Source organism: Anas acuta, chromosome 14 (assembly GCF_963932015.1).
Source record: "Anas acuta chromosome 14, bAnaAcu1.1, whole genome shotgun sequence".
NCBI lineage: Eukaryota > Metazoa > Chordata > Aves > Anseriformes > Anatidae > Anas > Anas acuta.
Window position 1 is genome coordinate 107,086 of NC_088992.1, and position 27,740 is coordinate 134,825.

Below are 27,740 nucleotides of genomic sequence, written 5' to 3' on the forward strand. Positions count from 1 at the left end.
CGTGCCCGCAGCAGCCGCTCGCGCTCCGCCAGCGCCTCCCGCACCCGACGCTGCATCTCGGCCAGGTGGAGGCAGGCGCTGGGGGGGGGGAATAGATTGGGGGGGGGTTTTGGGGGCGCTTTTAGGGGGCGGAGGGGACTGGTTCTCACCTGTAGAACTCGGCGTCGAGCCCCCCCGGGGGCAGCTGCAGGGCCAGGATGCGTGGGGGAGTGCGGGGGGGACATGTTAGCACCGGGCATGAGCTCCCCTCGGCCGCCTGCAGTACCCCTTTTCCACCAGCAGGTGGCGGCAGAGGGGCGCCCTCGGGCGGCACCGGGCATGAGCTCCCCTCGGCCGCCTGCAGTACCCCTTTTCCACCAGCAGGGGGCGGCCTAACCCTAACCCTAACCTAACCCGAACCCCAACTCCAACCCCAACCCTAACCCTAATGGCGTCCCCCCGGCAACCGCACCCCGCACACTTGGTTCCCCCCTCATTTTAGTTCTCCCCGGTGCGCCCCGCAAATGTGTCCCCCCGGAACCCGAACCCCGCACACTTGGTTCCCCCCTCACTTTGGTTCCCCCCCCCGGTGCGCCTGGCAAGTGTGTCCCCCCGGAACCCGCACCCCGCACACTTGGTTCCCCCCTCATTTTGGTTCCCCCCCCCTTGGGGTCCCCCCAAGCCCCATGGACCCCCCCCCCTTGGTGCCCCACCCCCCGTCCTACCCGTGCCCGCAGCAGCCGCTCGCGCTCCGCCAGCGCCTCCCGCACCCGACGCTGCATCTCGGCCAGGTGGAGGCAGGCGCTGGGGGGGGGGAATAGATTGGGGGGGGGTTTTGGGGGCGCTTTTAGGGGGCGGAGGGGACTGGTTCTCACCTGTAGAACTCGGCGTCGAGCCCCCCCGGGGGCAGCTGCAGGGCCAGGATGCGTGGGGGAGTGCGGGGGGGACATGTTAGCACCGGGCATGAGCTCCCCTCGGCCGCCTGCAGTACCCCTTTTCCACCAGCAGGTGGCGGCAGAGGGGCGCCCTCGGGCGTCACCGGGCATGAGCTCCACTCGGCCGTCTGCAGTACCCCTTTTCCACCAGCAGGTGGCGGCAGAGGGGCGCCCTCGGGCGTCACCGGGCATGAGCTCCCCTCGGCCGCCTGCAGTACCCCTTTTCCACCAGCAGATGGCTGCAGAGGGGCGCCTTCGGGCGTCACCGGGCATGAGCTCCCCTCGGCCGGCTGCAGTACTCGTTTTCCACCAGCAGGTGGCGGCAGAGGGGCGCCCTCGGGCGTCACCGGGCATGAGGTCCCCTCGGCCGACTGCAGTACCCCTTTTCCACCAGCAGGTGGCGGCAGAGGGGCGCCCTCGGCCGTCACCGGGCATGAGCTCCACTCGGCCGCTTGCAGTACCCCATTTCCACCAGCTGGTGGCGGCAGAGGGGCGCCCTCGGGCGTCACCGGGCATGAGCTCCCCTCGGCCGCCTGCAGTACCTCTTTTCCACCAGCAGGTGGCGGCAGAGGGGCGCCTTCGGGCGTCACCGGGCATGAGCTCCCCTCGGCCGCCTGCAGTACTCGTTTTCCACCAGCAGGTGGCGGCAGAGGGGCGCCCTCGGGCGTCACCGGGCATGAGCTCCCCTCGGCCGCCTGCAGTACCCCTTTTCCACCAGCAGGTGGCGGCAGAGGGGCGCCCTCGGGCGGCACCGGGCATGAGCTCCCCTCGGCCTCCTGCAGTACCTCTTTTCCACCAGAAGGTGGCGGCAGAGGGGCGCCCTCGGGCGTCACCGGGCATGAGCTCCCCTCGGCCGGCTGCAGTACTCGTTTTCCACCAGCAGGTGGCGGCAGAGGGGCGCCCTCGGGCGGCACCGGGCATGAGCTCCCCTCGGCCTCCTGCAGTACCTCTTTTCCACCAGAAGGTGGCGGCAGAGGGGCGCCCTCGGGCGTCACCGGGCATGAGCTCCCCTCGGCCGCCTGCAGTACCACTTTTCCACCAGCAGGTGGCCGCAGAGGGGCGCCCTCGGGCGTCACCGGGCATGAGCTCCCCTCGGCCGCCTGCAGTACTCGTTTTCAACCAGCAGGTGGCGGCAGAGGGGCGCCCTGGGGCGGCACCGGGCATGAGCTCCCCTCGGCCGCCTGCAGTACTCGTTTTCCACCAGCAGGTGGCGGCAGAGGGGCGCCCTCGGGCGTCACCGGGCATGAGCTCCCCTCGGCCGCCTGCAGTACTCGTTTTCCACCAGCAGGTGGCGGCAGAGGGGCGCCCTGGGGCGGCACCGGGCATGAGCTCCCCTCGGCCGCCTGCAGTACTCGTTTTACACCAGCAGGTGGCGGCAGAGGGGCGCCCTCGGGCGTCACCGGGCATGAACTCCCCCCGGCCGCCTGCAGTACCCCTTTTCCACCAGCAGGGGGCGGCCTAACCCTAACCCTAACCTAACCCGAACCCCAACTCCAACCCCAACCCTAACCCTAATGGCGTCCCCCCGGCAACCGCACCCCGCACACTTGGTTCCCCCCTCATTTTAGTTCTCCCCGGTGCGCCCCGCAAATGTGTCCCCCCGGAACCCGAACCCCGCACACTTGGTTCCCCCCTCACTTTGGTTCCCCCCCCCGGTGCGCCTGGCAAGTGTGTCCCCCCGGAACCCGCACCCCGCACACTTGGTTCCCCCCTCATTTTGGTTCCCCCCCCCTTGGGGTCCCCCCAAGCCCCATGGACCCCCCCCCCTTGGTGCCCCACCCCCCGTCCTACCCGTGCCCGCAGCAGCCGCTCGCGCTCCGCCAGCGCCTCCCGCACCCGACGCTGCATCTCGGCCAGGTGGAGGCAGGCGCTGGGGGGGGGGAATAAATTGGGGGGGGGTTTTGGGGGCGCTTTTAGGGGGCGGAGGGGACTGGTTCTCACCTGTAGAACTCGGCGTCGAGCCCCCCCGGGGGCAGCTGCAGGGCCAGGATGCCTGGGGGAGTGCGGGGGGGACATGTTAGCACCGGGCATGAGCTCCCCTCGGCCGCCTGCAGTACCCCTTTTCCACCAGCAGGTGGCGGCAGAGGGGCGCCCTCGGGCGTCACCGGGCATGAGCTCCCCTCGGCCGTCTGCAGTACCCCTTTTCCACCAGCAGGTGGCGGCAGAGGGGCGCCCTCGGGCGTCACCGGGCATGAGCTCCCCTCGGCCGCCTGCAGTACCCCTTTTCCACCAGCAGGTGGCGGCAGAAGGGCGCCCTCGGGCGTCACCGGGCATGAGCTCCCCTCGGCCGCCTGCAGTACCCCTTTTCCACCAGCAGGTGGCGGCAGAGGGGCGCCCTCTGGCGTCACCAGGCATGAGCTCCCCTCGGCCGCCTGCAGTACCCCTTTTCCACCAGCAGGTGGCGGCAGAGGGGCGCCCTCGGGCGTCACCGGGCATGAGCTCCCCTTGGCCGCCTGCAGTACCACTTTTCCACCAGCAGGTGGCGGCAGAGAGGCGCCTTTGGGCGTCACCGGGCATGAGCTCCCCTCGGCCGCCTGCAGTACCCCTTTTCCACCAGCAGGTGGCGGCGGAGGGGCGCCCTCGGGCGTCACCGGGCATGAGCTCCCCTCGGCCTCCTGCAGTACCTCTTTTCCACCAGAAGGTGGCGGCAGAGGGGCGCCCTCGGGCGTCACCGGGCATGAGCTCCCCTCGGCCGGCTGCAGTACTCGTTTTCCACCAGCAGGTGGCGGCAGAGGGGCGCCCTCGGGCGGCACCGGGCATGAGCTCCCCTCGGCCTCCTGCAGTACCTCTTTTCCACCAGCAGGTGGCGGCAGAGGGGCGCCCTCGGGCGTCACCGGGCATGAGCTCCCCTCGGCCGGCTGCAGTACTCGTTTTCCACCAGCAGGTGGCGGCAGAGGGGCGCCCTCGGGCGTCACCGGGCATGAGCTCCCCTCGGCCGCCTGCAGTACCACTTTTCCACCAGCAGGTGGCCGCAGAGGGGCGCCCTCGGGCGTCACCGGGCATGAGCTCCCCTCGGCCGCCTGCAGTACTCGTTTTCAACCAGCAGGTGGCGGCAGAGGGGCGCCCTGGGGCGGCACCGGGCATGAGCTCCCCTCGGCCGCATGCAGTACTCGTTTTCCACCAGCAGGTGGCGGCAGAGGGGCGCCCTCGGGCGTCACCGGGCATGAGCTCCCCTCGGCCGCCTGCAGTACTCGTTTTCCACCAGCAGGTGGCGGCAGAGGGGCGCCCTGGGGCGGCACCGGGCATGAGCTCCCCTCGGCCGCCTGCAGTACTCGTTTTACACCAGCAGGTGGCGGCAGAGGGGCGCCCTCGGGCGTCACCGGGCATGAACTCCCCCCGGCCGCCTGCAGTACCCCTTTTCCACCAGCAGGGGGCGGCCTAACCCTAACCCTAACCTAACCCGAACCCCAACTCCAACCCCAACCCTAACCCTAATGGCGTCCCCCCGGCAACCGCACCCCGCACACTTGGTTCCCCCCTCATTTTAGTTCTCCCCGGTGCGCCCCGCAAATGTGTCCCCCCGGAACCCGAACCCCGCACACTTGGTTCCCCCCTCACTTTGGTTCCCCCCCCCGGTGCGCCTGGCAAGTGTGTCCCCCCGGAACCCGCACCCCGCACACTTGGTTCCCCCCTCATTTTGGTTCCCCCCCCCTTGGGGTCCCCCCAAGCCCCATGGACCCCCCCCCCTTGGTGCCCCACCCCCCGTCCTACCCGTGCCCGCAGCAGCCGCTCGCGCTCCGCCAGCGCCTCCCGCACCCGACGCTGCATCTCGGCCAGGTGGAGGCAGGCGCTGGGGGGGGGGAATAAATTGGGGGGGGGTTTTGGGGGCGCTTTTAGGGGGCGGAGGGGACTGGTTCTCACCTGTAGAACTCGGCGTCGAGCCCCCCCGGGGGCAGCTGCAGGGCCAGGATGCCTGGGGGAGTGCGGGGGGGACATGTTAGCACCGGGCATGAGCTCCCCTCGGCCGCCTGCAGTACCCCTTTTCCACCAGCAGGTGGCGGCAGAGGGGCGCCCTCGGGCGTCACCGGGCATGAGCTCCCCTCGGCCGTCTGCAGTACCCCTTTTCCACCAGCAGGTGGCGGCAGAGGGGCGCCCTCGGGCGTCACCGGGCATGAGCTCCCCTCGGCCGCCTGCAGTACCCCTTTTCCACCAGCAGGTGGCGGCAGAAGGGCGCCCTCGGGCGTCACCGGGCATGAGCTCCCCTCGGCCGCCTGCAGTACCCCTTTTCCACCAGCAGGTGGCGGCAGAGGGGCGCCCTCTGGCGTCACCAGGCATGAGCTCCCCTCGGCCGCCTGCAGTACTCGTTTTCCACCAGCAGGTGGCGGCAGAGGGGCGCCCTCGGGCGTCACCGGGCATGAGCTCCCCTCGGCCGCCTGCAGTACCCCTTTTCCACCAGCAGGTGGCGGCAGAGGGGCGCCCTCGGGCGTCACCGGGCATGAGCTCCCCTCGGCCGCCTGCAATACCCCTTTTCCACCAGCAGGTGGCGGCAGAGGAGCGCCCTCGGGCGTCACCGGGCATGAGCTCCCCTCGGCCGCCTGCAGAACCCCTTTTCCACCAGCAGGTGGTGGCAGAGGGGCGCCCTCGGGCGTCACCGGGCATGACCCCCCCTCGGCCGCCTGCAGTACCCCTTTTCCACCAGCAGGTGGCGGCAGAGGGGCGCCCTCGGGCGTCACCGGGCATGAGCTCCCCTCGGCCGCCTGCAGTACCACTTTTCCACCAGCAGGTGGCGGCAGAGAGGCGCCTTTGGGCGTCACCGGGCATGAGCTCCCCTCGGCCGCCTGCAGTACCCCTTTTCCACCAGCAGGTGGCGGCGGAGGGGCGCCCTCGGGCGTCACCGGGCATGAGCTCCCCTCGGCCGCCTGCAGTACCCCTTTTCCACCAGCAGGTGGCGGCAGAGGGGCGCCCTCGGGCGTCACCGGGCATGAGCTCCCCTCGTCCGCCTGCAGTACCCCTTTTCCACCAGCAGGTGGCGGCAGAGGAGCGCCCTGGGGCGGCACCGGGCATGAGCTCCCCTCGGCCGCCTGCAGTACCCCTTTTCCACCAGCAGGTGGCGGCAGAGGGGCGACCTCGGGCGTCACCGGTCATGAGCTCCCCTCGGCCGCCTGCAGTACTCGTTTTCCACCAGCAGGTGGCGGCAGAGGGGCGCCCTCGGGCGTCACCGGGCATGAGCTCCCCTCGGCCGCCTGCAGTACCCCTTTTCCACCAGCAGGTGGCAGCAGAGGGGCGCCCTCGGGCGTCACTGGGCATGAGCTCCCCTCGACCACCTGCAGTACCCCTTTTCCACCAGCAGGTGGCGGCAGAGGGGCGCCTTCGGGCGTCACTGGGCATGAGCTCCCCTCGGCCGCCTGCAGTACCCCTTTTCCACCAGCAGGTGGCGGCAGAGGGGCGCCCTCGGGCGTCACCGGGCATGAGCTCCCCTCGGCCGCCTGCAGTACCCCTTTTCCACCAGCAGATGGCTGCAGAGGGGCGCCTTCGGGCGTCACCGGGCATGAGCTCCCCTCGGCCGGCTGCAGTACTCGTTTTCCACCAGCAGGTAACGGCAGAGGGGCGCCCTCGGGCGTCACCGGGCATGAGGTCCCCTCGGCCGCCTGCAGTACCCCTTTTCCACCAGCAGGTGGCGGCAGAGGGGCGCCCTCGGGCGTCACCGGGCATGAGCTCCCCTCGGCCGCTTGCAGTACCCCATTTCCACCAGCTGGTGGCGGCAGAGGGGCGCCCTCGGGCGTCACCGGGCATGAGCTCCCCTCGGCCGCCTGCAGTACCTCTTTTCCACCAGCAGGTGGCGGCAGAGGGGCGCCTTCGGGCGTCACCGGGCATGAGCTCCCCTCGGCCGCCTGCAGTACCCCTTTTCCACCAGCAGGTGGCGGCAGAGGGGCGCCCTCGGGCGTCACCGGGCATGAGCTCCCCTCGGCCGCCTGCAGTACCCCTTTTCCACCAGCAGGTGGCGGCAGAGGGGCGCCCTCGGGCGGCACCGGGCATGAGCTCCCCTCGGCCTCCTGCAGTACCTCTTTTCCACCAGAAGGTGGCGGCAGAGGGGCGCCCTCGGGCGTCACCGGGCATGAGCTCCCCTCGGCCGCCTGCAGTACCCCTTTTCCACCAGCAGGTGGCGTCAGAGGGGCGCCCTCAGGGCGGCACCGGGCATGAGCTCTCCTCGGCCGCCTGCAGTACTCGTTTTCCACCAGCAGGTGGCGGCAGAGGGGCGCCCTCGGGCGTCACCGGGCATGAGCTCCCCTCGGCCGCCTGCAGTACCCCTTTTCCACCAGCAGGTGGCGGCAGAGGGGCGCCCTCGGGCGTCACCAGGCATGAGCTCCCCTCGGCCGCCTGCAGTACCCCTTTTCCACCAGCAGGTGGCGGCAGAGGGGCGCCCTCGGGCGTCACCGGGCATGAGCTCCCCTCGGCCGCCTGCAGTACCCCTTTTCCACCAGCAGGTGGCGGCAGAGGGGCGCCCTGGGGCGGCACCGGGCATGAGCTCCCCTCGGCCGCCTGCAGTACCCGTTTTCCACCAGCAGGTGGCGGCAGAGGGGCGCCCTCGGGCGGCACCGGGCATGAGCTCCCCTCGGCCGCCTGCAGTACCCCTTTTCCACCAGCAGGTGGCGGCAGAGGGGTGCCCTCGGGCGTCACCGGGCATGAGCTCCCCTCGGCCGCCTGCAGTACCCCTTTTCCACCAGCAGGTGGCGGCAGAGGGGAGCCCTCGGGCGGCACCGGGCATGAGCTCCCCTCGGCCGCCTGCAGTACCCCTTTTCCACCAGCAGGTGGCGGCAGAGGGGCGCCTTCGGGCGTCACTGGGCATGAGCTCCCCTCGGCAGCCTGCAGTACTCGTTTTCCACCAGCAGGTGGCGGCAGAGGGGAGCCCTCGGGCGTCACCGGGCATGAGCTCCCCTCGGCCACCTGCAGTACCCCTTTTCCACCAGCAGGAGGCGGCAGAGGGGCGCCCTCGGGCGTCACCGGGCATGAGCTCCCCTCGGCCGCCTGCAGTACCCCTTTTCCACCAGCAGGTGGCGGCAGAGGGTAGCCCTCGGGCGTCACCGGGCAGGAGCTCCCCTCGGCCGCCTGCAGTACCCCTTTTCCACCAGCAGGTGGCGGCAGAGGGGCGCCCTCGGGCGTCACCGGGCATGAGCTCCCCTCGGCCGCCTGCAGTACCCATTTTCCACCAGCAGGTGGCGGCAGAGGGGCGCCTTCGGGCGTCACCGGGCATGAGCTCCCCTCGGCCGCCTGCAGTACCAATTTTCCACCAGCAGGTGGCGGCAGAGGGGCGCCCTCGGGCGTCACCGGGCATTAGCTCCCCTCGGCCGCCTGCAGTACTCGTTTTCAACCAGCAGGTGGCGGCAGAGGGGCGCCCTCGGGCGTCACCGGGCATGAGCTCCCCTCGGCCGCCTGCAGTACCCCTTTTCCACCAGCAGGTGGCGGCAGAGGGGCGCCCTGGGGCGGCACCGGGCATGAGCTCCCCTCGGCCGCCTGCAGTACTCGTTTTACACCAGCAGGTGGCGGCAGAGGGGCGCCCTCGGGCGTCACCGGGCATGAGCTCCCCTCGACCGCCTGCAGTACTCGTTTTCCACCAGCAGGTGGCGGCAGAGGGGCGCCCTCGGGCGTCACCGGGCATGAACTCCCCCCGGCCGCCTGCAGTACCCCCTTTTCCACCAGCAGGGGGCGGCCTAACCCTAACCCTAACCTAACCCGAACCCCAACTCCAATCCCAACCCTAACCCTAATGGCTATCCCCCGGCAACCGCATCCCGCACACTTGGTTCCCCCCTCATTTTAGTTCCCCCCCGTGCGCCCCGCAAAAGTGTCCCCCCAGAACCCGCACCCCGCACACTTGGTTCACCCCTCGTTTTGGTTCCCCCTGGTGCGCCCCGCAAATTTGTCCCCCGGAACCCGAACCCCGCACACTTGGTTCCCCCCTCACTTTGGTTCCCCCCCCCCGGTGCGCCTGGCAAGTGTGTCCCCCCGGAACCCGCACCCCGCACACTTGGTTCCCCCCTCATTTTGGTTCCCCCCCCCTTGGGGTCCCCCCAAACCCCATGGACCCCCCCCCCTTGGTGCCCCACCCCCCGTCCTACCCGTGCCCGCAGCAGCCGCTCGCGCTCCGCCAGCGCCTCTCGCACCCGACGCTGCATCTCGGCCAGGTGGAGGCAGGCGCTGGGGGGGGGGAATAAATTGGGGGGGGGATCTGGGGGCGCATTTAGGGGGCGGAGGGGACTGGTTCTCACCTGTAGAACTCGGCGTCGAGCCCCCCCGGGGGCAGCTGCAGGGCCAGGATGCCTGGGGGAGTGCGGGGGGAACATGTTAGCACCGGGCATGAGCTCCCCTCGGCCGCCTGCAGTACCCCTTTTCCACCAGCAGGTGGCGGCAGAGGGGCGCCCTCGGGCGTCACCGGGCATGAGCTCCCCTCGGCCGCCTGCAGTACCCCTTTTCCACCAGCAGGTGGCGGCAGAAGGGCGCCCTCGGGCGTCACCGGGCATGAGCTCCCCTCGGCCGCCTGCAGTACCCCCTTTTCCACCAGCAGGTGGCGGCAGAGGGGCGCCCTCTGGCGTCACCAGGCATGAGCTCCCCTCGGCCGCCTGCAGTACTCGTTTTCCACCAGCAGGTGGCGGCAGAGGGGCGCCCTCGGCGTCACCGGGCATGAGCTCCCCTCGGCCGCCTGCAGTACCCCTTTTCCACCAGCAGGTGGCGCAGAGGGGCGCCCTCGGGCGTCACCGGGCATGAGCTCCCCTCGGCCGCCTGCAATACCCCTTTTCCACCAGCAGGTGGCGGCAGAGGGCGCCCTCGGGCGTCACCGGGCATGAGCTCCCCTCGGCCGCCTGCAGAACCCCTTTTCCACCAGCAGGTGGCGGCAGAGGGGCGCCCTCGGGCGTCACCGGGCATGACCCCCCCTCGGCCGCCTGCAGTACCCCTTTTCCACCAGCAGGTGGCGGCAGAGGGGCGCCCTCGGGCGTCACCGGGCATGAGCTCCCCTCGGCCGCCTGCAGTACCACTTTTCACCAGCAGGTGGCGGCAGAGAGGCGCCTTTGGGCGTCACCGGCATGAGCTCCCCTCGGCCGCCTGCAGTACCCCTTTTCCACCAGCAGATGGCTGCAGAGGGGCGCCTTCGGGCGTCACCGGGCATGAGCTCCCCTCGGCCGGCTGCAGTACCCCTTTTCCACCAGCAGGTGGCGGCAGAGGGGCGCCCTCGGGCGTCACCGGGCATGAGCCGTTCCCCCTCGGCCGCCTGCAGTACCCCTTTTCCACCAGCAGGTGGCGGGCAGAGGGGCGCCCTCGGGCGTCACCGGGCATGAGCTCCCCTCGGCCGCTTGCAGTACCTCCATTTCCACCAGCTGGTGGCGGCAGAGGGGCGCCCTCGGGCGTCACCGGGCATGAGCTCCCCTCGGCCGCCTGCAGTACCTCTTTTCCACCAGCAGGTGGCGGCAGAGGGGCGCCTTCGGGCGTCACCGGGCATGAGCTCCCCTCGGCCGCCTGCAGTACTCGTTTTCCACCAGCAGGTGGCGGCAGAGGGGCGCCCTCGGGCGTCACCGGGCATGAGCTCCCCTCGGCCGCCTGCAGTACCCCTTTTCCACAGCAGGTGGCGGCAGAGGGGCGCCCTCGGGCGTCACCGGGCATGAGCTCCCCTCGGCCGCCTGCAGTACCCCTTTTCCACCAGCAGGTGGCGGCAGAGGGCGCCCTCGGGCGGCACCGGGCATGAGCTCCCCTCGGCCGCCTGCAGTACCCCTTTTCCACCAGCAGGTGGCGGCAGAGGGGCGCCCTCGGGCGGCACCGGGCATGAGCTCCCCTGGCCGCCTGCAGTACCCCTTTTCCACCAGCAGGTGGCGGCAGAGGGGCGCCCCTCGGGCGGCACCGGGCATGAGCTCCCCTCGGCCGCCTGCAGTACCCCTTTTCCACCAGCAGGTGGCCGCAGAGGGCGCCCTCGGCGTCACCGGGCATGAGCTCCCCTCGGCCGCCTGCAGTACTCGTTTTCCACCAGCAGGTGGCGGCAGAGGGGCGCCCTGGGGCGGCACCGGGCATGAGCTCCCCTCGGCCGCCTGCAGTACTCGTTTTCCACCAGCAGGTGGCGGCAGAGGGGCGCCCTCGGGCGTCACAGGGCATGAACTCCCCCCGGCCGCCTGCAGTACCCCTTTTCCACCAGCAGGTGGCGGCCTAACCCTAACCCTAACCTAACCCGAACCCCAACTCCAACCCCAACCCTAACCCTAATGGCGTCCCCCCGGCAACCGCACCCGCACACTTGGTTCCCCCCTCATTTTAGTTCTCCCCGGTGCGCCCCGCAAATGTGTCCCCCCGGAACCCGAACCCCGCACACTTGGTTCCCCCCTCACTTTGTTCCCCCCCCCGGTGCGCCTGGCAAGTGTGTCCCCCCGGAACCCGCACCCCGCACACTTGGTTCCCCCCTCATTTGGTTCCCCCCCCCTTGGGGTCCCCCAAGCCCCATGGACCCCCCCCCTTGGTGCCCCACCCCCCGTCCTACCCGTGCCCGCAGCAGCCGCTCGCTCCCCGCCAGCGCCTCCCGCACCCGACGCTGCATCTCGGCCAGGTGGAGGCAGGCGCTGGGGGGGGGAATAAATTGGGGGGGGGTTTTGGGGGCGCTTTTAGGGGGCGGAGGGGACTGGTTCTCACCTGTAGAACTCGGCGTCGAGCCCCCCGGGGGCAGCTGCAGGGCCAGGATGCCTGGGGGAGTGCGGGGGGAACATGTTAGCACCGGGCATGAGCTCCCCTCGGCCGCCTGCAGTACCCCTTTTCCACCAGCAGGTGGCGGCAGAGGGGCCGCCCTCGGGCGTCACCGGGCATGAGCTCCCCTCGGCCGCCTGCAGTACCCTTTTCCACCAGCAGGTGGCGGCAGAAGGGCGCCCTCGGGCGTCACCGGGCATGAGCTCCCCTCGGCCGCCTGCAGTACCCCTTTTCCACCAGCAGGTGGCGGCAGAGGGGCGCCCTCTGGCGTCACCAGGCATGAGTTCCCCTCGGCCGCCTGCAGTACTCGTTTTCCACCAGCAGGTGGCGGCAGAGGGGCGCCCTCGGGCGTCACCGGGCATGAGCTCCCTCGGCCGCCTGCAGTACCCCTTTTCCACCAGCAGGTGGCGGCAGAGGGGCGCCCTCGGGCGTCACCGGGCATGAGCTCCCCTCGGCCGCCTGCAATACCCCTTTTCCACCAGCAGGTGGCGGCAGAGGGGCGCCCTCGGGCGTCACCGGGCATGAGCTCCCCTCGGCCGCCTGCAGAACCCCTTTTCCACCAGCAGGTGGCGGCAGAGGGGCGCCCTCGGCGTCACCGGGCATGACCCCCCCTCGGCCGCCTGCAGTACCCCCTTTTCCACCAGCAGGTGGCGGCAGAGGGGCGCCCTCGGGCGTCACCGGGCATGAGCTCCCCTCGGCCGCCTGCAGTACCACTTTTCCACCAGCAGGTGGCGGCAGAGAGGCGCCTTTGGGCGTCACCGGGCATGAGCTCCCCTCGGCCGCCTGCAGTACCCTTTTCCACCAGCAGGTGGCGGCGAGGGGCGCCCTCGGCGTCACCGGGCATGAGCTCCCCTCGGCCTCCTGCAGTACCCCTTTTCCACCAGCAGGTGGCGCAGAGGGGCGCCCTCGGGCGTCACCGGGCATGAGCTCCCCTCGTCCGCCTGCAGTACCCCGTTCCACCAGCAGGTGGCGGCAGTGGAGCGCCCTGGGGCGGCACAGGCATGAGCTCCCTCGGCCGCCTGCAGTACCCCTTTTCCACCAGCAGGTGGCGGCAGAGGGCGACCCTCGGGCGTCACCGGGCATGAGCTCCCCTCGGCCGCCTGCAGTACTCGTTTTCCACCAGCAGGTGGCGGCAGAGGGGCGCCCTCGGGCGTCACCGGGCATGAGCTCCCCTCGGCCGCCTGCAGTACCCCTTTTCCACCAGCAGGTGGCAGCAGAGGGGCGCCCTCGGGCGTCACTGGGCATGAGCTCCCCTCGACCACCTGCAGTACCCCTTTTCCACCAGCAGGTGGCGGCAGAGGGGCGCCTTCGGTCGTCACTGGGCATGAGCTCCCCTCGGCCGCCTGCAGTACCCCTTTTCCACCAGCAGGTGGCGGCAGAGGGGCGCCCTCGGGCGTCACCGGGCATGAGCTCCCCTCGGCCGCCTGCAGTACCCCCTTTTCCACCAGCAGATGGCTGCAGAGGGGCGCCTTCGGGCGTCACCGGGCATGAGCTCCCCTCGGCCGGCTGCAGTACCCCCTTTTCCACCAGCAGGTGGCGGCAGAGGGGCGCCCTCGGGCGTCACCGGGCATGAGGTCCCCTCGGCCGCCTGCAGTACCCCTTTTCCACCAGCAGGTGGCGGCAGAGGGGCGCCCTCGGGCGTCACCGGGCATGAGCTCCCCTCGGCCGCTTGCAGTACCCCATTTCCACCAGCTGGTGGCGGCAGAGGGGCGCCCTCGGGCGTCACCGGGCATGAGCTCCCCTCGGCCGCCTGCAGTACCTCTTTTCCACCAGCAGGTGGCGGCAGAGGGGCGCCTTCGGGCGTCACCGGGCATGAGCTCCCCTCGGCCGCCTGCAGTACTCGTTTTCCACCAGCAGGTGGCGGCAGAGGGGGCGCCCTCGGGCGTCACCGGGCATGAGCTCCCCTCGGCCGCCTGCAGTACCCCTTTTCCACCAGCAGGTGGCGGCAGAGGGGCGCCCTCGGGCGGCACCGGGCATGAGCTCCCCTCGGCCTCCTGCAGTACCTCTTTTCCACCAGAAGGTGGCGGCAGAGGGGCGCCCTCGGGCGTCACCGGGCATGAGCTCCCCTCGGCCGCCTGCAGTACCCCTTTTCACCAGCAGGTGGCGTCAGAGGGGCGCCCTCGGGCGGCACCGGGCATGAGCTCTCCTCGGCCGCCTGCAGTACTCGTTTTCCACCAGCAGGTGGCGGCAGAGGGGCGCCTCGGGCGTCACCGGGCATGAGCTCCCCTCGGCCGCCTGCAGTACCCCTTTTCCACCAGCAGGTGGCGGCAGAGGGGCGCCCTCGGGCGTCACCAGGCATGAGCTCCCCTCGGCCGCCTGCAGTACCCCTTTTCCACCAGCAGGTGGCGGCAGAAGGGCGCCCTCGGGCGTCACCGGGCATGAGCAACCCTCGGCCGCCTGCAGTACCCCTTTTCCACCAGCAGGTGGCGGCAGAGGGGCGCCCTGGGGCGGCACCGGGCATGAGCTCCCCTCGGCCGCCTGCAGTACCCCCTTTTCCACCAGCAGGTGGCGGCAGAGGGGCGCCCTCGGGCGGCACCGGGCATGAGCTCCCCTCGGCCGCCTGCAGTACCCCTTTTCCACCAGCAGGTGGCGGCAGAGGGGCGCCCTCGGGCGTCACCGGGCATGAGCTCCCCTCGGCCGACTGCAGTACCCCTTTTCCACCAGCAGGTGGCGGCAGAGGGGAGCCCTCGGGCGTCACCGGGCATGAGCTCCCCTCGGCCGCCTGCAGTACCCCTTTTCCACCAGCAGGAGGCGGCAGAGGGGCGCCCTCGGGCGTCACCGGGCATGAGCTCCCCTCGGCCGCCTGCAGTACCCCTTTTCCACCAGCAGGTGGCGGCAGAGGGTAGCCCTCGGGCGTCACCGGGCAGGAGCTCCCCTCGGCCGCCTGCAGTACCCCTTTTCCACCAGCAGGTGGCGGCAGAGGGGCGCCCTCGGGCGTCACCGGGCATGAGCTCCCCTCGGCCGCCTGCAGTACCCATTTTCCACCAGCAGGTGGCGGCAGAGGGGCGCCTTCGGGCGTCACCGGGCATGAGCTCCCCTCGGCCGCCTGCAGTACCAATTTTCCACCAGCAGGTGGCGGCAGAGGGGCGCCCTCGGGCGTCACCGGGCATGAGCTCCCCTCGGCCGCCTGCAGTACCCCTTTTCCACCAGCAGGTGGCGGCAGAGGGGCGCCCTGGGGCGGCACCGGGCATGAGCTCCCCTCGGCCGCCTGCAGTACCCCTTTTCCACCAGCAGGTGGCGGCAGAGGGGCGCCCTGGGGCGGCACCGGGCATGAGCTCCCCTCGGCCGCCTGCAGTACTCGTTTTTACACCAGCAGGTGGCGGCAGAGGGGCGCCCTCGGGCGTCACCGGGCATGAGCTCCCCTCGGCCGCCTGCAGTACTCGTTTTCCACCAGCAGGTGGCGGCAGAGGGGCGCCCTCGGGCGTCACCGGGCATGAGCTCCCCCCGGCCGCCTGCAGTACCCCTTTTCCACCAGCAGGGGCGCCCTAACCCTAACCCTAACCTAACCCGAACCCCAACTCCAATCCCAACCCTAACCCTAATGGCGATCCCCCGGCAACCGCATCCCGCACACTTGGTTCCCCCCTCATTTTAGTTCCCCCCCGTGCGCCCCGCAAAAGTGTCCCCCCAGAACCCGCACCCCGCACACTTGGTTCACCCCTCGTTTTGGATCCCCCTGGTGCGCCCCGCAAATTTGTCCCCCCGGAACCCGAACCCCGCACACTTGGTTCCCCCCTCACTTTGGTTCCCCCCCCCGGTGCGCCTGGCAAGTGTGTCCCCCCGGAACCCGCACCCCGCACACTTGGTTCCCCCCTCATTTTGGTTCCCCCCCCCTTGGGGTCCCCCCAAGCCCCATGGACCCCCCCCCCTTGGTGCCCCACCCCCCGTCCTACCCGTGCCCGCAGCAGCCGCTCGCGCTCCGCCAGCGCCTCCCGCACCCGACGCTGCATCTCGGCCAGGTGGAGGCAGGCGCTGGGGGGGGGGAATAAATTGGGGGGGTTTTGGGGGCGCTTTTAGGGGGCGGAGGGGTCTGGTTCTCACCTGTAGAACTCGGCGTCGAGCCCCCCCGGGGGCAGCTGCAGGGCCAGGATGCCTGGGGGAGTGCGGGGGGGACATGTTAGCACCGGGCATGAGCTCCCCTCGGCCGCATGCAGTACCCCTTTTCCACCAGCAGGTGGCGGCAGAGGGGCGCCCTCGGGCGTCACCGGGCATGAGCTCCCCTCGGCCGCCTGCAGTACCCCTTTTCCACCAGCAGGTGGCGGCAGAGGGGCGCCCTCGGGCGTCAAAGGGCATGAGCTCCCCTCGGCCGCCTGCAGTACTCGTTTTCCACCAGCAGGTGGCGGCAGAGGGGCGCCCTCGGGCGTCACCGGGCATGAGCTCCCCTCGGCCGCCTGCAGTACCCCTTTTCCACCAGCAGGTGGCGGCAGAGGGGCGCCCTCGGGCGTCACCGGGCATGAGCTCCCCTCGGCCGCCTGCAGTACCCCTTTTCCACCAGCAGGTGGCGGCAGAGGGGCGCCCTCGGGCGGCACCGGGCATGAGCTCCCCTCGGCCGCCTGCAGTACCCCTTTTCCACCAGCAGGTGGCGGCAGAGGGGCGCCCTCGGGCGTCACCGGGCATGAGCTCCCCTCGGCCGCCTGCAGTACCCCTTTTCCACCAGCAGGTGGCGGCAGAGGGGCGCCCTCGGGCGTCACCGGGCATGAGCTCCCCTCGGCCGCCTGCAGTACCCCTTTTCCACCAGCAGGTGGCGGCAGATGGGCGCCCTCGGGCGTCACCGGGCATGAGCTCCCCTCGGCCGCCTGCAGTACCCCTTTTCCACCAGCAGGTGGCGGCAGAGGGGCGCACTCAGGCGTCACCGGGCATGAGCTCCCCTCGGCCGCCTGCAGTACCCCTTTTCCACCAGCAGGTGGCGGCAGAGGGTAGCCCTCGGGCGTCACCGGGCATGAGCTCCCCTCGGCCGCCTGCAGTACTCGTTTTCCACCAGCAGGTGGCGGCAGAGGGGCGCCTTCGGGTGTCACCGGTCATGAGCTCCCCTTGGCCGCCTGCAGTACCCCTTTTCCACCAGCAGGTGGCGGCAGAGGGGCGCCCTCGGGCGTCACCGGGCATGAGCTCCCCTCGGCCGCCTGCAGTACCCCTTTTCCACCAGCAGGTGGCGGCAGAGGGGCGCCCTCGGGCGTCACCGGGCATGAGCTCCCCTCGGCCGCCTGCAGTACTCGTTTTCCACCAGCAGGTGGCGGCAGAGGGGCGCCCTCGGGCGTCACCGGGCATGAGCTCCCCCCGGCCGCCTGCAGTACCCGTTTTCCACCAGCAGGGGGCGGCCTAACCCTAACCCTAACCTAACCCGAACCCCAACTCCAACCCCAACCCTAACCCTAATGGCGTCCCCCCGGCAACCGCACCCCGCACACTTGGTTCCCCCCTCATTTTAGTTCTCCCCGGTGCGCCCCGCAAATGTGTCCCCCCGGAACCCGAACCCCGCACACTTGGTTCCCCCCTCACTTTGGTTCCCCCCCCCCGGTGCGCCTGGCAAGTGTGTCCCCCCGGAACCCGCACCCCGCACACTTGGTTCCCCCCTCATTTTGGTTCCCCCCCCCTTGGGGTCCCCCCAAGCCCCATGGACCCCCCCCCCTTGGTGCCCCACCCCCCGTCCTACCCGTGCCCGCAGCAGCCGCTCGCGCTCCGCCAGCGCCTCCCGCACCCGACGCTGCATCTCGGCCAGGTGGAGGCAGGCGCTGGGGGGGGGGAATAAATTGGGGGGGTTTTGGGGGCGCTTTTAGGGGGCGGAGGGGTCTGGTTCTCACCTGTAGAACTCGGCGTCGAGCCCCCCCGGGGGCAGCTGCAGGGCCAGGATGCCTGGGGGAGTGCGGGGGGGACATGTTAGCACCGGGCATGAGCTCCCCTCGGCCGCCTGCAGTACCCCTTTTCCACCAGCAGGTGGCGGCAGAGGGGCGCCCTCGGGCGTCACCGGGCATGAGCTCCCCTCGGCCGCCTGCAGTACCCCTTTTCCACCAGCAGGTGGCGGCAGAGGGGCGCCCTCGGGCGGCACCGGGCATGAGCTCCCCTCGGCCGCCTGCAGTACTCGTTTTCCACCAGCAGGTGGCGGCAGAGGGGCGCCCTCGGGCGTCACCGGGCATGAGCTCCCCTCGGCCGCCTGCAGTACCCCTTTTCCACCAGCAGGTGGCGGCAGAGGGGCGCCCTCGGGCGTCACCGGGCATGAGCTCCCCTCGGCCGCCTGCAGTACCCCTTTTCCACCAGCAGGTGGCGGCAGAGGGGCGCCCTCGGGCGTCACCGGGCATGAGCTCCCCTCGGCCGCCTGCAGTACTCGTTTTCCACCAGCAGGTGGCGGCAGAGGGGCGCCCTCGGGCGTCACCTGGCATGAGCTCCCCCCGGCCGCCTGCAGTACCCCTTTTCCACCAGCAGGGGGCGGCCTATCTCTAACCCTAACCTTACCCGAACCCCAACTTTAACCCCAACCCTAATGGCGTCCCCCCGACAAGCTCACACTGCACATATGATTCCCCCCTCATTTTGGTTACCCCCCGGTGCGCCCCGCAAATTTGTCCCCCCCGATCCCGAACCCCGCACACTTGGTTCCCCCCTCATTTTGGTCCCCCCCCCTTGGGGTCCCCACAAGCCCCATGGATCCCCCCCCCTTGGTGCCCCCCCCCCCGTCCTACCCGTGCCCGCAGCAGCCGCTCGCGCTCCGCCAGCGCCTCCCGCACCCGACGCTGCATCTCGGCCAGGTGGAGGCAGGCGCTGGGGGGGGGGGAATAAATTGGGGGGGGTCTGGGGGCGCATTTAGGGGGCGGAGGGGACTGGTTCTCACCTGTAGAACTCGGCGTCGAGCCCCCCCGGGGGAAGCTGCAGGGCCAGGATGCCTGGGGGGGTGCGGGGGGGACATGTCAGCACCCCCCAGACCGAAACCCCAAAACCGCTGCCGTTGACACATCAAAAAAAAAAAAAGACGTAATAAGCAACGCGCGTGCACGGCCCCTGGCCGCCTACAGTACTCGTTTTCCACCAGCAGGTGGCGGCAGAGGGGCGCCCTCGGGCGTCACCTGGCATGAGCTCCCCTCGGCCGCCTGCAGTACCCCTTTTCCACCAGCAGGTGGCGGCAGAGGGGCGCCCTCGGGCGTCACCGGGCATGAGCTCCCCTCGGCCGCCTGCAGTACCCCTTTTCCACCAGCAGGTGGCGGCAGAGGGGCGCCCTCGGGCGTCACCGGGCATGAGCTCCCCTCGGCCGCCTGCAGTACCCCTTTTCCACCAGCAGGTGGCGGCAGAGGGGCGCCCCCGGGCGTCACCGGGCATGAGCTCCCCTCGGCCGCCTGCGGTACCCCTTTTCCACCAGCAGGTGGCGGCAGAGGGGCGCCCTCGGGCGTCACCGGGCATGAGCTCCCCTCGGCCGCCTACGGTAACCCTTTTCCACCAGCAGGTGGCGGCAGAGGGGCGCCCTCGGGCGTCACCGGGCATGAGCTCCCCTCGGCCGCCTGCGGTACCCCTTTTCCACCAGCAGGTGGCGGCAGAGGGGCGCCCTCGGGCGTCACCGGGCATGAGCTCCCCTCGGCCGCCTACGGTAACCCTTTTCCACCAGCAGGTGGCGGCAGAGGGGCGCCCTCGGGCGTCACCGGGCATGAGCTCCCCTCGGCCTCCTGCGGTACCCCTTTTCCACCAGCAGGTGGCGGCAGAGGGGCGCCCTCGGGCGTCACCGGGCATGAGCTCCCCTCGGCCTCCTGCGGTACCCCTTTTCCACCAGCAGGTGGCGGCAGAGGGGCGCCCTCGGGCGTCACCGGGCATGAGCTCCCCTCGGCCTCCTGCGGTACCCCTTTTCCACCAGCAGGTGGCGGCAGAGGGGCGCCCTCGGGCGTCACCGGGCATGAGCTCCCCTCGGCCGCCTGCAGTACCCCTTTTCCACCAGCAGGGGGCGGCAGAGGGGCGCCCTCGGGCGTCACCGGGCATGAGCTCCCCTCGGCCGCCTGCAGTACCCCTTTTCCACCAGCAGGTGGCGGCAGAGGGGCGCCCTCGGGCGTCACCGGGCATGAGCTCCCCTCGGCCTCCTGCGGTACCCCTTTTCCACCAGCAGGTGGCGGCAGAGGGGCGCCCTCGGGCGTCACCGGGCATGAGCTCCCCTCGGCCGCCTGCAGTACCCCTTTTCCACCAGCAGGTGGCGGCAGAGGGGCGCCCTCGGGCGTCACCGGGCATGAGCTCCCCTCGGCCGCCTACGGTAACCCTTTTCCACCAGCAGGTGGCGGCAGAGGGGCGCCCTCGGGCGTCACCGGGCATGAGCTCCCCTCGGCCTCCTGCGGTACCCCTTTTCCACCAGCAGGTGGCGGCAGAGGGGCGCCCTCGGGCGTCACCGGGCATGAGCTCTCCTCGGCCGCCTGCAGTAACCCTTTTCCACCAGCAGGTGGCGGCAGAGGGGCGCCCTCGGGCGTCACCGGGCATGAGCTCCCCTCGGCCGCCTGCAGTACTCCTTTTCCACCAGCAGGTGGCGGCAGAGGGGCGCCCTCAGGCGTCACCGGGCATGAGCTCCCCTCGGCCGCCTGCAGTACCCCTTTTCCACCAGCAGGGGGCGGCCTATCTCTAACCCTAACCTTACCCGAACCCCAACTCCAACCCCAACCCTAATGGCGTCCCCCCGACAACCTCACCCTGCACATATGCTTCCCCCCTCATTTTGGTTACCCCCCGGTGCGCCCCGCAAATGCGTCTCCCCAGAACCTGCACCCCACACATTTGGTTCCCCCCTTCTTTTGGTTCCCCCCGGTGCGCACCGCAAATTTGTCCCCCCCGAACCCGCACCCCGCACATTTGGTTCCCCCCTTCTTTTGGTTCCCCCCGGTGCGCCCCGCAAATTTGTCCCCCCTGAACCCGAACCCCCCACACTTGGTTCCCCCCTCATTTTGGTTCCCACCCCCCCAGTGCGCCCCGCAAGTGTGTCCCCCCGGAACCCGCACCCCGCACATATGGTTCCCCCCTCATTTTGGTTCCCCCACCCGGTGCACCCCGCATATGCGTCCCCCCGGCAAACGCACCCCGCACACTTGGTTCCCCCCTCATTTTGGTCCCCCCCCCTTGGGGTCCCCCCAAGCCCAATGGACCCCCCCCCCCCTCTTGGCGCCCCCTCCCCCGTCTTACCCGTGCCCGCAGCAGCCGTCCGCCAGCGCCTCCTGCACCCGACGCTGCATCTCGGCCAGGTGGAGGCAGGCGCTGGGGGGGGGGGGAATAAATTGGGGGGGGGGTCAATTTGGGGGGGGTCTGGGGGCGCATTTAGGGGGCAAAGGGAACTGGTTCTCACCTGTAGAACTCGGCGTCGAGCCCCCCCGGGGGCAGCTGAAGGGCCAGGATGCCTGGGGGGGGTGCGGGGGGGGACATGTCAGCACCCCCCAGACCAAAACCCCAAAACCGCCGCCGTTGACCCCAAGGTGGCCGCTGGTGACACCGGTAGGGCCACCGGGCGCCCCGCGGGCCACTGGGAGCGGAAGACGGGCATGAAGCTGCTGGTGGACGGCGGCCACGCTAAAATGCTAGGTCAGCCGCGGGTTGGGGCTCTGGGGGGGGCACCCCATAGGGTCACAACCCCCCAAAACCCCCCGGCCCCACAGAGACCCCCCCCCAGCCACACAGATCCCACCCCAAACCCTGTAGGTGCTCCCCCAAACCCTACAGGCACCTTCTCCAGATGTTCCCCACAACCTCCCAGCCCCACAAGTACCCCCCCCTTGGCCCCATACAGCCCCCCCCAGCCCCATATGGCCCCCCCACCTTGCAGGCCGCCCGCCCGTGGTCGTAGTACACCTCCTCTATGGCCTGGAAGTAGAGGACGCCCTTCAGCTTCGTCTCCTCCTTGTCTGGGGGGGGGCAGAGATAGGGGGGTCACCCCATGGAACCACCTAACCCCCGACCACCCAACCCTGACCCCCCAACCCTAACAGATATAACCCCCACCTTAACCCCCGACCCCCTTACCCCCCAACCCCCACCCGGCATGCTCTGGGCACCAAACATGGCCTCCCAGAAGCCCAGTGCCAGAAAACTACGCCTACCAGCATTCCCCAGGCAGCTGGCTTGACCAATCACAGGCCCAGCGTTCGAGAAATACATTTACCAGCACTCACTGGAACCCAAGCACTTACTGCCCTTTCAAAATAGACTCAAGCCCTAACACTAAAAAACTTCGAAACCCCTACAGGCCTAATCCAAACTGTTTACCACACTAAACCCCTGAAGTCCTATGCCTAAAAGCCCTTAGGACACTTAGGACGCTCAAAACCCAAACCCAAAACAATAGGATTCTCAAAGCCCTAAACAACAAGATTAGGACGCTTAAAGCCGTAACCCCAAAATTAAGATGCTCAAAACACAAAGCCAACCCAAAACACTAGGATGCTCAAAACCCTTACTCAAAACATCAGGATGCGCAAAACTCTAACCCAAAAATTCAGATGCTTAACACCCAAAGCCCTAACACAAAACATTAGGACGCTCAACACCGTAACCCAAAAAATTAGGACGCTCGAAACTCTAACCCTGGAGAACCTAACCTGAAAAAAAAAAAAAAAAAAAAAAAAGGATCTTAACACACTAACCCTAAATAACTGACCAAAAATAAAACCCTAGGACCCTAACCCTAAAAAACATAGCGACACTCCATCCCAAAAAGAACTCTAAAACCCTAACACGCTAACCCTGAAACCCTTAAAACCCTGTTAAAACTCCAACCCAGTTATACACCAGTTACCTCCCTTAAAGGATATAGAGGAGCTCTCTCAGATACGGCAGTCCTACTTCTCATGAATGCATCCTTTAGGTGAGGAGGGGGAGAAGTAAAGCAAAGAACAACTCACGGGTTGAGATCAGGATAATTTAATTAAATGGAAATAATTATAATAATTAAATAAAGACTACCATGAACTAAACAATTTAACTAAGGGGAAATAAAAAGGGAAAGGGGAAAAGGGAAAATAAAAAGAAGGGACGAAAACAAACAAACAAAATAAATGACAGCTATATGGAAGTGCAGAGGAAAGAAATTGCTCTCTACTTCCCACAAATGAGCGATGATTGACCACGTCCTTGATGCAAGGCCTCAACGCACGCAGCCGGTGTTCGAGAGGAGGACCGACGTCTTCTCAACGAGAGCCCACCCCTCCCCTCTTCTTCCTGTTTCCACCTTTTATTGCTGAGTGTGACATCCCATGGTATGGAATATCCCTTTGATTGGTTTAGGTCAGCTGCCCTAGTGATGTTTCTCTCCTCGCTTTTTGCCCATCCCCTAGGAGGGTTAGAGAAAGGCCCAATGCTGTGCCACTGCTGCTCAGCAGTAGACACAACACAGGTGTGATAACACTGCTGCTCCAGCTACAACTGCAGAGTACGGCACTGTATGGGCTGCTGCTGGGAAAGTTAACATTCCAGCCAGACCCAGCACACCACCAGAGGTGGATTGTTACGATATGGAGATGGTAGGTTATCCAACGGCTCCCGTTTATTATCTTTTTATTTTTCCTGTTCTTCTTCTTCTTCAAAATTTCTTACCTGCTTTTAGTGTAAATATTAAGGCTGTAAAAGGACATGAAGTCCTCCTGATCCATAATCCTGCATCATCACTTTCTTCCCGGCAGAAAGGTTCCTTCGAATTAACATGTGTATTTAAGGCCTGACAAATACAGTCTTCAAAGGATCCAAAAACGGGCCGAAAGACATGCGGTCTTAAAGGCTCCTTTGGCCATTCTATCACACAAGACTGAACCATTTTTTATTTACTTTTTACGTTACTGGGGCCTCTCTCGTTCCAGTTTCTAATCGTTATTCCTAATGGACTTTCTGGTGGTATGTCTGGTAATTTGCTCCCTTTCTTCTGGTCCCTGGTCTTCGGTTTTGTCTCACCCATCTAGGAATGTTACTCTGGCAATTCCCACAGCCCTTGGTTACCTTAATAAGAGTGTCTTAAAGAGGATTTAAGATCTATCACCCACCCACAAATCCTTTGGGAATCCCTTCGGTCCTTCATCGGCCAAGTCCCTCGCGGGAGATTGGAACTGTGGTACAGAAGACCTCCACAATCGCTTCGGAACTAAATTCCGTCTCAGTCACACTCTTACACACACAGGCAACCAAAACCCATCCAACAGAACAGTATACGCTTTAAACACTTACGACTCCGTTGACTTCATTCAGATCTTCACACGCAGAATTACGGGCAAAATATACTGCTGCAGCCAGCAAGGGAGCTGAAAAAAAATCAAAACCTTAGCTTACCTGTATTCAGGTTCGAGATGCCATTAGTCCCGACCAGACTCGAACAGCAACCACCAAATGCTGGGGCACCTCTCCTACATCAAATAAGATTCCAAGAACCAAAGCCCTCCTGGACAAGCCCCCTGGTGTCATACATGACTGGGTCCCAAACTGGATTGCAATTAAATTTTACAATTTTTTAAATAAATAGAGGTAAACGAGAAGTTGCTCGCAAACAGATATACTGTGCCAGATGTCCTTCAGCAAGTGCCCAGAGGCAGACCGGATGTCTTTGCCAACACAGTCCCATCAATGTATTAGTACACCCATGCACTGCCACGTTAACTGCCATCACTAACTGCCAGGCAGGACAGCTCCAGACCAAACACATACACACACAGGCACGCCACAAACACTACAAACAAAACACACAACACAAGGCACAAGAAAAAGTGACCCCCAAAAAGAAAGCCCTACAGCAACAGCAAGTCAGAACAGGTGCTCTGCACCAGACCCTACAAGAGACTAAAATGTCACGACACGTGACTGGAAGCAACTGCCAGAACTGGGATGATGGAGGCCTAAAAAGCCTGCCTTCAAGACAAGAGACCGGAAGGATGGGGACTGAAAACCCCCTAAGACAACTCTCAGGAAATCAATTCCCAAGCAAGAACTCCTGATGCGGCCCAGATGACTTCTGCAAGAGTGAGGATGGAAACAGACGCGATCTCAAACCGAGTATGATACACAAGACCTGAAACAGATCTGTATTTCAAGCAGCGACTGCAAGACAAGAAGTGCTCGGATCAGAGTCATGATGACAAAACAAGCATTGAGGCCCTTCAGCACAGCTACCGAGTCGCCTGCCTGGTCAGTCCAGTGTCAAAAGCCAGGAGGATATCAAGACCCGAGAAGCACAGAACAGACACTGCAGAAGCAACACTACAGGACAGACAAACTGAAGGAAACCGTCCTGCCTGGCACACGCACTCACGCTACAAAATAATCCCGCTGCTCCTATTAGCCTGGTGACCCAGCCACAAGCAGCCTGAACGTGACTCAGCCTCAACCACCCTCACAGTGGCACCAAGTCTATTCAGCCAGCAGGCACCACGCTGCTCTGGCTCACAGCTCCCATTAGCCACCCCAGATATGCAAATACCAGGTGCCCCACAACTTAGCTCTCAGGTTGCTGCATGGTAAAGTCCCTCCGCCTCAAGAAATGCACAGGCACCGATTGTCATCTTAGTCAACTGAAGGCTCATCATCAGCTGCAAAAACAGAGTACCAGCATTCACTAGCACGCCGGCCACGATGCCCACCTTCTCCACGATGCTGACTACTGCTGATGCAACATACAGTTCTGCTCACCTCTTCCTCTCCAAATCCAAGCTCCAACAGTGCAGCCAGTATCATCCACACCACCTGGGAAAACAAAGGGATTAAATGTTCGTTGCATTCACAACAAGTCTACCAATGGTGTTTTATTTTGTTCTTCATTTGTGTGTGTGTGTGTTTGGTTTTTTTTTTTGTTTACCTGTTTGTTTTTTTGGGGGGGATCTGCTTTAGCTCAACAGAATGCAGAGTGCAGATGAGACCTGAGGTGTTTCTAAAAGCAACAATCCCCATGCTTTCGCTGAAGCTTTGAATATTAAAAGGACAATACAACCCAGCAAGTAACTGAAACTTTCTTAACTGGAATTAGCTCAAATTTTATTATTTTTTTTAAACTTAGAAAGAAAAATCCAAGAGCAGAACAGATTATACACCAACAAAATCAATTCCATTCCATCCCCAGAAAAAAATCACATACTCTCATCCCCTCCTGTACCTCAGCCGCTTGCCTGTCCCACGTGGCACATGCTTCCATCTCTTCTCCTTACCCACTTATAGCACCTCTAAAAGGCAAACTGGAGTTTTACTCTATTGGATGTAGGAAAATAACTGCAGTGACAACCACACCCCAAAAACAACAGTTACCTCTGCTCATCACACACCAGAGTCACTGCAGAGGCAGCTTGGGTCGAGACGTCCTGCACTGCGAACTGCACGCTGCATTTCAGCCTGAACAAGGGAAAGACACAGGCAGAAGATAAACATTCAGCTGCCAGCAGTAGCACCCATCCCTCAACAACATAAGCAACCCCATCTTTACTTTTATCCTTTCAAAACAGCACTCCACTTGCCTCTGGACCTGCAAATTAGGTCCAAGCTTGAAAGGAGCGGCCAGCATCACCCACGCCACCTGGGAACATAAAAGGATACAATGACCGCGGTGCTTGCAAGAACCCACCTGCCACACTGCTCCTCTATCCCAATCAGCCTCACCTCAGACCCTCACAGGGAAACACCTGAGCGTCTTCCCTTTGCTTCGGATAAGGCATGACCAGGCTGACACCACTCACCTTCCCTCAGAGCTTCCTGACATGAAGATTTCCCTTCCCTCTCCACAACTGCACAAAGCACCTGCAGAGACAAGAGAAATGCACACTCTGAGGCGCCTCACAGCCACAGCGTACCTGCTGCAAGACCTCTCTCTTCCCAGCTCCGGTACTTCAGCTGCTCACCAGCTCTGAGATTGTTCACTCACAACACCACAGCAAGCTGCACCCGGGCCACACAACACACACTACACAAGCTACATTGCTTAAGACATATGAGCTGGAACGTTCCCACCCAACAATCAGTCGCATCACACAGGAAGGATGCCGCACACTCCTAGAAACCAAACCTACCAGTCCTGAGCAGCTCCCCACCTCCTCCTGCCAACCACGCTCAGCACACACACTATTTACTGCTCAGAAAAACAGAAAGTTAAAACATACACACACAAAAAAAAACAACCGAGCTCCACAAATGCCAAAAAGACATGCACACACAGCAGCCTCGGCAGGGGTAGTCGCAGACTTACCCTTTGCAGATGAAAGAGGTGACTCTGATACAACTCTGCTCAGTGTCTTGGTAATGCTGCATCTACGCTGCCAAGCCATACGTAGCATTCAATCAAGCTGGTTTTAGTCCTCTGGAGAGTTACACAAGTGGGTTTATACATCTAGAGATTAAAACATAGCTCAAAAACAGAAGAGTATCCCACCATCCCAAAAAAAACAGTGAGCCAGCAGCCCCTACTAAACATCCCGCTACTGAGTGAATTCCAAGCACTTAAAATCCAGAAATCCATAGGCTCCAGTCTGCCTAGAGAACCCTGCAACTGACTGAAGGAAAACCAAAGCACTTACCCCAAAGAGCAGCCCAAGCAGAAGGAGCTCTCTGATAGCATGCCTGGGGCTCATATAGCATTCAGCCCCGCCCAGCACCCAAACCCAATCACCTGGGAAAGGGGAGGGACAAAGCACAAGAAAGTAGGAAGAGAGCAAAAGAAGCAGCTGTGTTTTTTTTTTTTTCCTTTGTTTTTTAAAATCTGGTTTATCTCAAAAACATTCCGAGAGCAGACAAGAGACCTGTGGTGTTTCTAGAAGCAAAACTCCCCTTTTGCTTTTGCTGCAGCTTTTAATGTTGAACTGATAATGTCACCAAGCAAGTAACTGAAACTTCTTCAACTGGAATTAGTTTACACACGCTCACCGTCATCTGCAAACACAGAGAACCAGCATTCACTAGCCCTAACCCTAACCCCAACCCTCACCCTAAGCTCTAACCCTAGCCCCAGCCCTAGTCCCCGAGAACTGCATTTCCCGGTGTGCTCTGGGCACCCAACATGGCCTCCCGGAAGTCCGGAGTCCCAGAACTACATTTCCCGGTGTGCTCTGGGCACCCAACATGGCCTCCCGGAAGTCCGGAGTCCCAGAACTACATTTCCCGGCACGCTCTGGGCACTCAACGCAGCCTACCGGAAGCCTTGTGCCGGAAAACTACACCTACCAGCATTCCCTGGGCAGCCGGCACGGCCAATCAGAGGCCGAGTTGTCGAGAACT

The 27,740-nt window shown here is 65.3% G+C and overlaps 1 long non-coding RNA gene across 1 annotated transcript; it reads right to left on the reverse strand.

Annotated features, from left to right (window-relative positions):
• Positions 1–22,414: 22,414 nt before the first annotated feature.
• Positions 22,415–27,571, reverse strand: LOC137864224 (uncharacterized). The gene is made up of 4 exons (XR_011101383.1): positions 26,716–27,571; positions 26,210–26,270; positions 25,991–26,049; positions 22,415–25,868 (listed from the first exon to the last, which is right to left on the reverse strand). It is a non-coding gene; the product is annotated as an uncharacterized lncRNA (long non-coding RNA).
• Positions 27,572–27,740: the final 169 nt, after the last annotated feature.